At 36.8% G+C, this 11249-nt stretch overlaps 1 long non-coding RNA gene across 1 annotated transcript in view; it reads left to right on the forward strand.

The window, feature by feature from the left end:
- Window positions 1–6439: 6439 nt before the first annotated feature.
- The window catches only part of LOC108445266, a 32132-nt gene continuing 27322 nt past the window's right edge, over window positions 6440–11249 (forward strand). The window contains exon 1 of the long non-coding RNA XR_001860071.1: window positions 6440–6508. This is a non-coding gene — a long non-coding RNA (uncharacterized LOC108445266). The remainder of the gene's footprint in view (window positions 6509–11249) is intronic.

Genomic DNA, 11249 nt, shown 5'->3' on the forward strand with positions numbered 1-11249 from the left:
GTATACTCTGTTCAAAAGATTAAAATTAAGGCTTCAAAATGGGGAAAAGATAAAATGGGATCTCTAGTACTGGTACACATCTCTTGTGAATCATTTGCCAATTTTTCTCCACAGAGAAGACAAACCTACCATCTTGTCCAAAGTTCGAGATATGTACTTGATAAGATTTTATTTTCTCCTCCATTCTTCAAGTCAGCTTGAAATCAATCACTTGGACAAGATGCAAATTATTAATCTTGGATAAGGCTTGTCACGAGTACATGGAGCAGATATATATGTGCAGTAACAGCAAATCACACTGTTCCTGAGAGCATTTGATAATATTATAAACCAGGGCTTTCCATGGATAGTTATGAACAAGTACTGTCTGTGTACAATTCGACAGAAACCCCAGAGGAAAAACTGTAAAGAACATAAGCATTAAAACAACAAAAGCAGAATAAATAACTGAGTGAATTTCTTGAAGCATTAGTAACTTGACGGCATCTATTTATTCACAACAAAGCCAGGACAAGTTCAGTGTTTTCTGCTGCTGCACTAAATAAAAAGTTGATGCTAAGTCTCAATACTTAAGAACAAATGACAAACCTTTAGAAAGTGCTCTAGTTCTAAAATGTCAAAAAAAAAAAAAAAAAGAAAATGATTTTCAAATCACATAGTGTAGTGTTTTCTTTTAAGGGAACGTGATCTCTGGTACATTTAATAAAAAGCTGCATAACAATTCTTCTTTAATTCCCTGTGATTTCACCTTAGAAATGACTGCTCTACTTCATTCACCTGCCATTACTTCTAACCACAAACATATTAAGTTATAAAGAGGAGACAAATCAAGTTGAAACATATTAAGTTATAAAGAGGAGACAAATCAAGTTGACAAATAATTTTTAAACATTTCTGGAAGGTGAGAAAAAATGAGTGAAGAGATAAATTTTCAGCTTTGAAGTATCTATCTCATAATTTTTATATTTTAATTTTAAAGGCTATAAAACAATACCACTTTTCACAAAATGGCCCTCACTTTGTGAGTGACCTTAAGGTAAACAACCAAGCTACTAGTATAAGAACAGTTGTTCAAAATGACAGAATCAGGCTCCAACATTTCTCCAGCTGCCTTTAATTTCTCTTTCAGACAATCAAGTATTTCAGATAACTAGCATTTTGATATGTCTTTTGTGTTGTTTGCCTTCTTAATTAAAGAGAAAAATATATTGGCATTCTAGAGTCAAAGAAACACTTCTTAAATGAATCACTCTATTTAATAAAATGTCCCCTTGCAAACACTGTTTTTCTTGATAAGTGCATGCACAAATAAAAGGATGGAAAAGAGTAATTGTTTGGTGGAGATGTAAGGGCACACAAAGTGGTTAGCTCTAAATAACCTGGTCATCAGTCCAACTAATCTGCTGTGGTTTGTTTTCACAGCTTTGCTCTGAACATCAGTGCTGATGGTCTGACACTCCCTGCAGAGCCTGAGAGCGAATGGTAAGTCAAGATACCAGCTGCACAATGCTTTACCTGCGATGCCAGAGATTTGGAGGAGGGAGAATAATAATTTGTAAAAACACTCGTAAACTTCACTGGATTTTTCTTTCTTTCTTTCTTTCTTTCTTCCTTTTTTTTTTTTATCCTGCAAACTTCTTGTCAAAGTTGCCAAATATATTACAAGGTCATTTAATGAAGTGGAACTCTTTTTTTCTTTCTTTCTAATTTTAAATCAAGCCTGAGGATTTTTTATTTATTATTATTTTAATTTCAAATCTGCAATGTTAATATGACAGATGAAGAGAATCCAATTGCTCTCAAAGGGGCTACACACCGCAGAAGATCCCTAAAGGGTCTGTGTTACCTATTCCAAAACCTGCTCATGCAACACTTCCAGTCCAGGACAATCAGCCTGATCACAAATCAGCCTCGACTCCAGCGAGACCAAGCTCATTTTCTGAGCCACACGATGCAAGAATTAACTCTGCAGAACCCTACCGCAGAGCTGATCCTGCCTTTGTCCTTGCTTTGCTGCTTGGTGAGATAAAAGCAGCCAAATTGCCTGAGTGAGATTTTGCAATCTATTCAAAGCAAAAGATTATCTGATAAGAGCTTCCTACCTAATTATGCTTTGAGGCCTGACCCTGTTTGGTGCTGAGTGTTTCCTGCTTAAGGTCCATCATCTTCCAGAGAAAGCACCACTGCTCACTCAAACACTGTGCTACTGCTGAGGTCAAATGGGACTTTTACTGCTGTGACAGGCCTGTTCTCAGGGTGTATATGGCTGGTTTAGATGGCTTCCTACTCAGCATGTTACCTGTTATCAGTTATACTGACAGACCTAATTGTGCCCATTCATTGCCTATAATATCCTAAAAACAGCTGTAAAGGGGCAGGCAAAAAACCCCCACCTATCATATTCAACTGTGGCCAACAGCAGGTGCCTAGAGAACAGGACTAGAATACAGTTACAGTCCCCTTACTGACTTTCTCTTCCTCCATAAACTTGTGAAAGACAGCTTTCCTAAGCCACTCCATAACTTCACGTTGAATACTATAGGTATTTTTTTCCACATGTCTAATCACTTTTCTGAAACCAGGTAATCTTTCAATCCACAATAATTTAAGGTGCCAAGTTGCACAGCTTGTCTACCATGGAGACAATCTCTTTTTTTTGTTCATTTTCAGCCTAACCCCTGCCAGTTTTATTTGTTTTCCCCTAGTTCTTGCATTAGGAGAAACATCAAATAAATTCTAACACAAGTTTTCTGGGCCATCCATTTTTTCCAGAAATGATTCATATCCACTTAAACAATTTCTCATACTGAAGAATCCTAGTCTATTTAGTTATGTGTTGTATTGAAGTCATTCCACGCCTCATCATTGCTGTCATCCTTCCCTATACCATTTTGAACTTTACTGCTCTGGTTTTGACTTGCTATTCAATTGCCCATTCAGTGCATTCAGTGAGATACTTCTACACAGAGAGAAAATTTATTTTTCTTGTTTTGTTTAATAATTTGGGATCCATTTCTCTGTTAGTTGTTCTCTGTCCAGATAATTATGGCTATGTTGAAAGATACATGATCTAGGAGAGACCCCTAAGGGTTTTCACTTGATACATACTCCTAAGGAGAAAACGGACATTAATTCTCTACTCTTTACTTCTCACTTTTTAAAGTGGAACTTAGGTATTCACCTCATGGTTCCAAATGGCATCTGATGTCCTTTTAGGTGCCAATAAGGTGTCCACTACAATGCTCATCTGTGCAGTATCTAACACCAGTTTGGATCTAATCCAAACTGCAACTGTAAATTCTAGGAGACACATGACCGTCCGAGTAATAGGTGTTGCAATGGCTTTTGCTGCCATAGCTTTAAATCTTGAACACAGTGAAAAAATTCATTTTATGATTAAACACAGGTCAACATGCTGCAACAGTGGGCTACTCATGACTCTGCCACAGATTTGTGATGTGCAGCAAGTATTTTTGATACCTTTCTTGTCTTCACATCCCAATCATCTCCTCAGTATTTGTCATGTCTTTTAAATCTAAGGTCTTCAGGGTATAAACTTTTTTGTGTTATGGCTGTCTGTGACAACCCATACAGTGATTCTCGAGCTGTTGGCAAATCCTGGATGGAGCTTCAAGGTACTATTGCAATAATAAACATAAATAATAATGTGTATGAAAAATGTAAGACTGTGAACGACTTAGCATTGTTCACTGCTCTCTTTCATGATGCTTTCTATTAGCAGGAAGGAGCTTGATTTCTCTCACGTATAGAGAGACCCAGATAGATACTAGACTAGGCTTTTCTGCTATCTCAGTTAGAAAGGAGTTCTATCATGGCAGTCAGGCAAACTTATCAATCTAAGCATAGATTGGGTACTCACTTCACTGGGAAATACATGAGGATGGGACATTTAAGTTCCCAGGTTTTTTCCCTTGAAGCATTATTTAACACAGAAGGCAAGCCAGAATGATTAGTCAGGAGAATACAGACACTGCTGCAGTTACTTAACTGTGTGCGCATGCAAAGGAGGTGTATCTCTTTCTATAGCTATCACCTTGTGCCAGCCTCATCCCACCAGGACCCTCAGTTCAAGGATCTATATGTAAAATGAAGATCCAGAAAAAACAAAGAGAAGACTTTAATTTATTTATGTATTTATGTCATCAACAACATTGATGTATTCATTTACTTATTTAATGGCAGTAGAATGAGACCTGAATCAAAGTAAGCATCTAACTACTTGAGACCCAAGCCTGATCTCATCAACTACACTTTCCAAAAGACTCATCCAGTGTGCTTGGTGTCACCTGACTCCTGGAATGAGGTGCCTGATCATTTCATAGGAATGAGATTCTACTTCACTTTCTGAGAGTCAGTAGCTGCATTTTGTAAAGCTATGAATGAAAAAGGAAAGCAAAAGCAAACCAGAGATGTTTGAAGTTACATTTTCTAAGTTAGGATTTTTGTGTCAAAAAAGTAGGAGGCTTTTTGGCAATATGATCATATCTCATTCTATCAGATATAAAATCAGATTTTTAAATATATTAAATGTATAGTACATTACTTTTTTAACATTCATGGGTTTGATTAATGAAAAGTTTTTAATTCTACAAAGCTGAAAAGAAATAGTGTTTGCAAGAAATTGTGATTTGTAGGTCAGTGGAAGATGAACACTTTCATTTTTTTATTGAGAGAGTTTCTATATGATCTCCTAAATTTCCTAGTACACTGCAGTGTAATATCTGGTTCTCAGATATGTTTTGTGACAGTTTAATAAGAGAGTGGAAGAAGCCATTTCTTGCTACAGTATTTTAGGAATAAGTTCACTCGTGCACTGCCTAGAGCAGGGACGAAAAAAGGGATAATCTGTGTAAAAGAAGATCAGACACCCAGTGCTCATCCTGAAACTATTCCCTTTGTATTGAAGGCGTGTAAGTGCTGCTTTAATGAGCTCTGGGTAGAGGTATTAGTTTGAACAAAGTGTTACTGAACAGAGGCTGCAAATAATGTGCCATTAGCTGCACTTCCATGAGAGAAGCTGTTTGAAAAGTAAATAAAAAAAAATTATTCTAATGTGAGAGATTCAGCCTATGTGATCAAAAGATGCAAGTTTGACACTACATACTGAAAGTGAGACTCTGGCAGTAAGAATATTCAATAAATCAGGAATTCTAGTGGGTTCTCTCTCCATATTGTATGGAAACAATTATGAAATTCAAATATTTGTAAATGACACCAAACTGCAGTCTTCAGTGTAATTTTTAGAGAAAATGAACTATCTTAATACTAAAAGTGCTCCTACCCTGCTGTTCAGAGAAAATGGGATAAGAAGTTCCTACAGTGTCAGCTGATTCCTGCTTTGTTGAACAATATTGAAATCAGCTTGATTTTCCATTGATGTTTTGTTTTTCTAATTCGACTTAAAAGAGTAAGTGCTGACAATGCAAATGCCAAGCTTATGGATAGAAGGGCTGAATTTACTGAATTGCAAAAAACCCTTGGCTTCATACAGAGAGTGGTTTGTTTGGGTTTCCTCTATTTTTTGGGTGGGTTTTTTTCTGAATTTTGACTGGAAAATAAGATTATGGATTGGAGATATTTGGGTCCCATGAGTGTAATTCTGGCAGCCAGTAACTGGACTTAAATAAACAGGAATGCAGCCTATAAAGCTCAGCCATGATATGTGTCACTATTCAAACAATTTAGATGTTGTTTGGATCTACTTTGCTGTTTTTGCCATGTTTTATGGAAGAAATTAGGGAACACAGAGCCTCTCCATTTCAAAGTCTTCTGGTTTAATGTAGCTTTTCAGAAAAACAAGCTTCTCTTTTCAAACAAGTTGCGGCGAGCAAGGAGGGAGACAAATAAAATTGGATCTTAATTGGGTTTTGTTTCTCTGAGAAAGGAAGGGTGGCAGTGACAAAAGACTTAGAGCTGATCTAGGATTTCTGATCAGAATATTTATTTACCATTAATCTGCCATCGTTTTTGAAAGCAAAATAAAAATTCTCAGCACATAAGCAAAATATTTCAATATTAAGGAAATTTAATAGCTCACTCGACCTAAGGAAATATACACACACACAGACAATTCTTGAGAGTGAGGCCATCTCAAGCATAAATGAGAAATATTATTAGCTATCTGAATCTTTAAGAGGGTTAGGTTAAGGGAGAAGTTCCCTTTCCAACACTAAAAGTTAACGTGGTGTAAGAACAATTTCCCTCTGCCAAAGGAAAAATCATTGGTTTCATACTTGAAAGTTACAACATTAAATTACACTCACTGACTACAGTAGCCTAAGATCAGTCCCTAAGTGTCAACCATTGTGTAGTCTGTCGGTGTAAAGTAATTTTTCAATCTTTCAATTAAGTGTACTGTATAATTTTATGGCTTCAGTCTGAACGCATGGTTCATGCACAACTGTGTTAAACAATGACAGGAGCAGCCTGGAATGAGGAAGAGACTACAGGGAGGATCCAGTCTGACAATGAAGCTGACATAGCAAAGGTAAAAGAGGCTTAATGTCTGACAGACACCCATGATTTTTAATTATCCTTTCCCGCTGCTGATTGTTGCAATCCATCTCGCCCCCACATCTCTCCCTATCTCTACCCTCCTCTTTGTCGCATGCCTGCTCCCTCCTCTCTTCTCCACAGCCTGAAACTGTTTAACTGATCTCCACCTACCCATACCCCTATCAAACAAAATAAAAATGTTTGGAACTCACAGGGTGTTTCCTGACAGGCTGTTGCTCATTCCTTCCCTGTGACTCAACCCTTCTCATCCCCACTCTCCTCCTGTGTGGTGAGCCCTTCATTTCTGTGTTTACACCCTCTCCCTACACAGCTTTTGTATTTTCAGGTGGTAAACTCCTCAAGGCGAAGACCATCTGTTCCTTTACTATGCAATCAGACCTTTCCATGCATTAGCGTGTATTCAATACCAATTTAAATTACATGCATTTTCAAAATTAATGAGTATAGTTAGCCATTGTAGTACATAATGAACTTTATGGTATTTTTAACAAACCTTCTTAAATGGAGGTACATAGCCATAATGAGCAGCAGAGGATCACAATGTTCTCACATCATTCATGTACAGTAATAACTCTGGAAAATGAACATATCAAAGCTTTAGCAGATATTTCCTAACTTTACTGACTTACAGGAATTCTGGTATTCCAAACAGTCATAAAATTGGAAATATGACAGGAGACAGAAAGAAGAATTTAAAAAAAAAAAAAAAAACAAAAAACCCCAAGCTGTTCTGTGGGTGGCCATGGGTGAAATTTACAAAAGTAATAGACAGACTCTTAGATGTCTATCCCACATTTTTTCCAACAGTTCAGCCTGTTTCTGATGTATTCAGCTTGCTGAGAAATGGGAAAGAAAAAAAAAATGAAGAGTGAGAGAATGAACTCTCTAAAATATTTTGGGGACAACCACAGTGATGGAGTGGGTGTATGGGCAGGGTGAAAAATACTATGGAAGTATTGTTGTACACACTCTGCTACAACTAACTGAGTATTAGGCACAATGAATACACTGTCAAGTATAATGACATCTTCCTCCTAACTGACACAGAAAAGCAGAGTCTTTCAGAACACATTATTACACTCTAAATCAGTCTCCTTTATGATAGTCATTACCTAAATATTTCACACAAGAGATTTATTCTATTAAGAAACACCGAAACTTATATAAAATTAATTATATTTTATTTAAGTTTTTTTATTAGTTCTGATTAATTAAAGTATTCTTGGACTTCAGTAACTTCAGGCTGTTTAATTATTCAAATGCAGGCTTTTGATTATTCCATTTCTTTGTCTATTCCATATATGTGGCTTCCCCTTTTTTACATGTATAGATTGTGCAAATATGAATAAGGAATAAGGTACCAGCTATGGCACATCTAACTAATAGTTGTACACCATAAAATGTAATCATATATGGAAATATTTCAGATGCTGCATATAATGTTTTAAGATCCTCCTAGGTGATAGTCACTACCTGACATAATGTTCTCATCTTACTGGTGCTTTTCTCTCTCTCCTTTTAGGCTCTGCAAACTTTCTCACATGCTGAAAGCTAAATTCACACATAGAGGCATTCTTTCCGCATCAAGTACTAAGATTTAATTGCTCAAAGAAATGCATGTGAGTTGGGTATCTTTGGTCTATTCAAGGCACCTAACTTCGCAGACATGTACAGTGTGGCATTTTAGTTTATGAGCATGATTAGGGATTCAGCTCCCCCACCCTCTCATTGTCCAGATTGCTGAGAACCTGCCTCCCTAATATATCAATTGGAAAAAGGTAGTCACAGGATTTAGTCTAAATATTGTATATGGACACCATATCCAAAGGGGAATATAACAAATTAACTTGATTCTCCTTTGGCATGTTTATAAGAAGATGCAGTATGTTCTGTAATTAACAACAAACAGCAGTTATTAAAATCCACATGTTGAGGGGGAAAAGAATCCCAGACATCTTCCACTGTTTTAACCAAAACATTTCCACTTTGATTTTTTATATCAATCTCTTCTGCATCTATGAAATTTTTGATAGTTCCATTCTTGAAACATCTAGCTAGGAAATAGGGCTTCCTGGGAATATTGCACAAAGCCCTGACATAATTTTAAAGAAAAATAATCTGGTCTTGTATATTGCACTGCACAGAAGTATTGTAAACTATCACATAATCCAAAACCAAGGTTTTCTGCTTTTTTGCTTTAAAGGAAACAACTGATACAAGTCTTGAACTTTACCATGTCAGAGAGACCAGATTCCTTACTGTTGTGAAGACTGGCTGTTCTAAGGAGGCTGAACAAATCGATGATTTCTATGAAAATAATTTCTAGTGAAGAGATTTCCTCACTTGGATTTTCTCACCAGAGGAGAGAACTGTAAATTTAAAAGCAAAGATAAAAACCACTAAGGAAAAGAAGCAGAAGCATCACTGAAGAAAATCAAAACAAAAAAAGAAAAGCCTCAAAAAACACAGCACAGAAACAAATGCAGATCACTTCAGGGATATGCAATTACCGATGAAAAGCACTGTATTTTTTTTCTACAGTTATTTGTTTAGGGAAATAGCAGTAAGCCACTGTATTTTTAGGGAAGAACAAAGAGCTGCAACTAATGGTCCCCATGGAAGACTCCTGTAGACTCTAAAAGTCTGGGAATAGCTGAGTTCTTGACCATATGTGCAATTTTGTTGAATTAAACTTCGCAGCTATGAGAAGAAATGATCCCATAGGAATTACCTATATATAATGTCAATAAAGACTAAAAGGCTACTTCTATAAGACAGTCATTTGCATGTAGTTCAAAATGGCTTTTTATGAGAAGAACCTCACAAGAAAAAGCCGCATTAGAACTCATGTTCCTGACACTGGTGAACTGAGATACTGGGACTTAGCAGTAAAATACTTGTTGTTTAGCAGTGACTACACAAGCTGAATGTCTGTTTTAAATGAGGTATAGATCTTAGTCAACTGTGTTGCTACTGTTGCTGCATTTGGGAAAATTACTTGGAATGAATTAAAAAAGAACGGTGTTTTGAATAGCTGTGACAAAGAAATCGATTAAACTTTGCACAACTTTTATTATAATTGATGCAAAATTAAATAAAAAATGTGGCCTCTGACACAGAAAGTCCTTAGCCACACAGCACTGGAAACTAAGGAGATACATAAAGCATCACTCTACGAACAGTAGGTAAAGATAAGTCTCTGGCTTGAACCAGCACAGTTTTTCCTATAAAGCACATCTTTTAACAATGACAAGAGGGAAGTAACACTAGTCAGTGAAGCCTTGTATCCAGTAAAACTGATTTTTTACTTACTGCATCCAACTGTGCATGTCAGACTCTAAATGTATTTCATTTGGCAAAGCACTGGAGCTGTTATACTCTCTCTGAGCCAAATTCTGCCCTTGGCTTCAGGCACACAACTCCCATTGACTCCAGTAGAAGCTGTACAGAAGGAGATAGATTGTGTAAATTAGGCATGCTCTTGAGACGGTGGAGGGAGATTCACAGCTGAATCCCAGGATAGGAGTTCACCAAGGGCCAGCAGAGTCAATCTCACCAGTCAGTCCTTCCCAACTCATCAGAGCAATGGCTTGAAAGATCTATAAAATAAATACCTCATACACACTGCTTGAAAAATAAAAGGACTTTCTCAGCTTTTGATGCAGGCCTTCCCTTCACTCATTACTTCAGAAGCAGTCCATCCTCAAAGAGTTTTGTTTCTGTACTGTAATTGGTGAGAGGTACTGCTATTTCCTCAAAATTGTTCCACCCACATCTGTCCAAGACCTTTCTTACCTATACAGCCATAACTCACATCATCCTGCCACCAGCTATATCCCTGCTTTTTTCCCTGTCCTAGTGCTGGTTATTCCCCTTGACTTTTGATGCTTGTTTGATGACTTCTGATTTCTTTTTCTTCCAGAATCAGAAGATTTAATTTTTTTATTTTCTCACAAGTTTAGAGTAACACATTTTGTGTCGTGAAAAGTTTAACAGATGGATGCTTTAACTTGGACCTCTCAGTTTAACCTGAGTGACAGGGAAAAGGCCTCTAAGCATAATGGAAACAAGCCCAGCTCACTGCAGTTCTCCCACACCCATTTCTTTCAGCAAAAAACATGCATCTATTCTAAAAATCCCCAAAAGTCATGAAGAGTGCAGTAGGCTTACAAAGAAACAAGTACCAGAACCAAATCAATAGCACCAATTCCAGTTTACATTTTTATGCACTTTCAGTGCAGAGATAAAAATTCTCCTTTAGGTCATACACACAGATCCATTAAAGGTCAGATTCTGCTTTGATATTCACATACCAGATTCTGCTTGTCTTGTAGATGAAACACATTTGTTTAACAAGCAGATGAGAAGGCTGCAGCCTAAATTTTATGGGTCTATTTAGTGTGTTCTTCTAAGGAAAAATATTTTTCTTTGTTATTTTTTATTTATAAATATTGTCCCACCAGAAGGACAAGATGTACTGGGCAGGTATTTGCAGAAAAAGAATTACCTTGTTAAACTAGCACAATGTAAATATGTTACAGACTTAGACCCGGAATGGCTTGTGAGAAAGATAAAGCATAATAAAAGAGAGATAAGAGTGTGATGGAAGAAGTGACTGACTAAATGACTAAAGTGTGTTGGGTTTCTAAGATACCAGATAGAACTGTATTTCTTCCGGTGATTTCTACAAGTTAGCAGCAGTTTGTTTGGGC

The sequence above is a fragment of the Corvus brachyrhynchos genome, unplaced genomic scaffold (assembly GCF_000691975.1).
Source record: "Corvus brachyrhynchos isolate BGI_N302 unplaced genomic scaffold, ASM69197v1 scaffold92, whole genome shotgun sequence".
Classification (NCBI taxonomy): Eukaryota; Metazoa; Chordata; class Aves; order Passeriformes; family Corvidae; genus Corvus; species Corvus brachyrhynchos.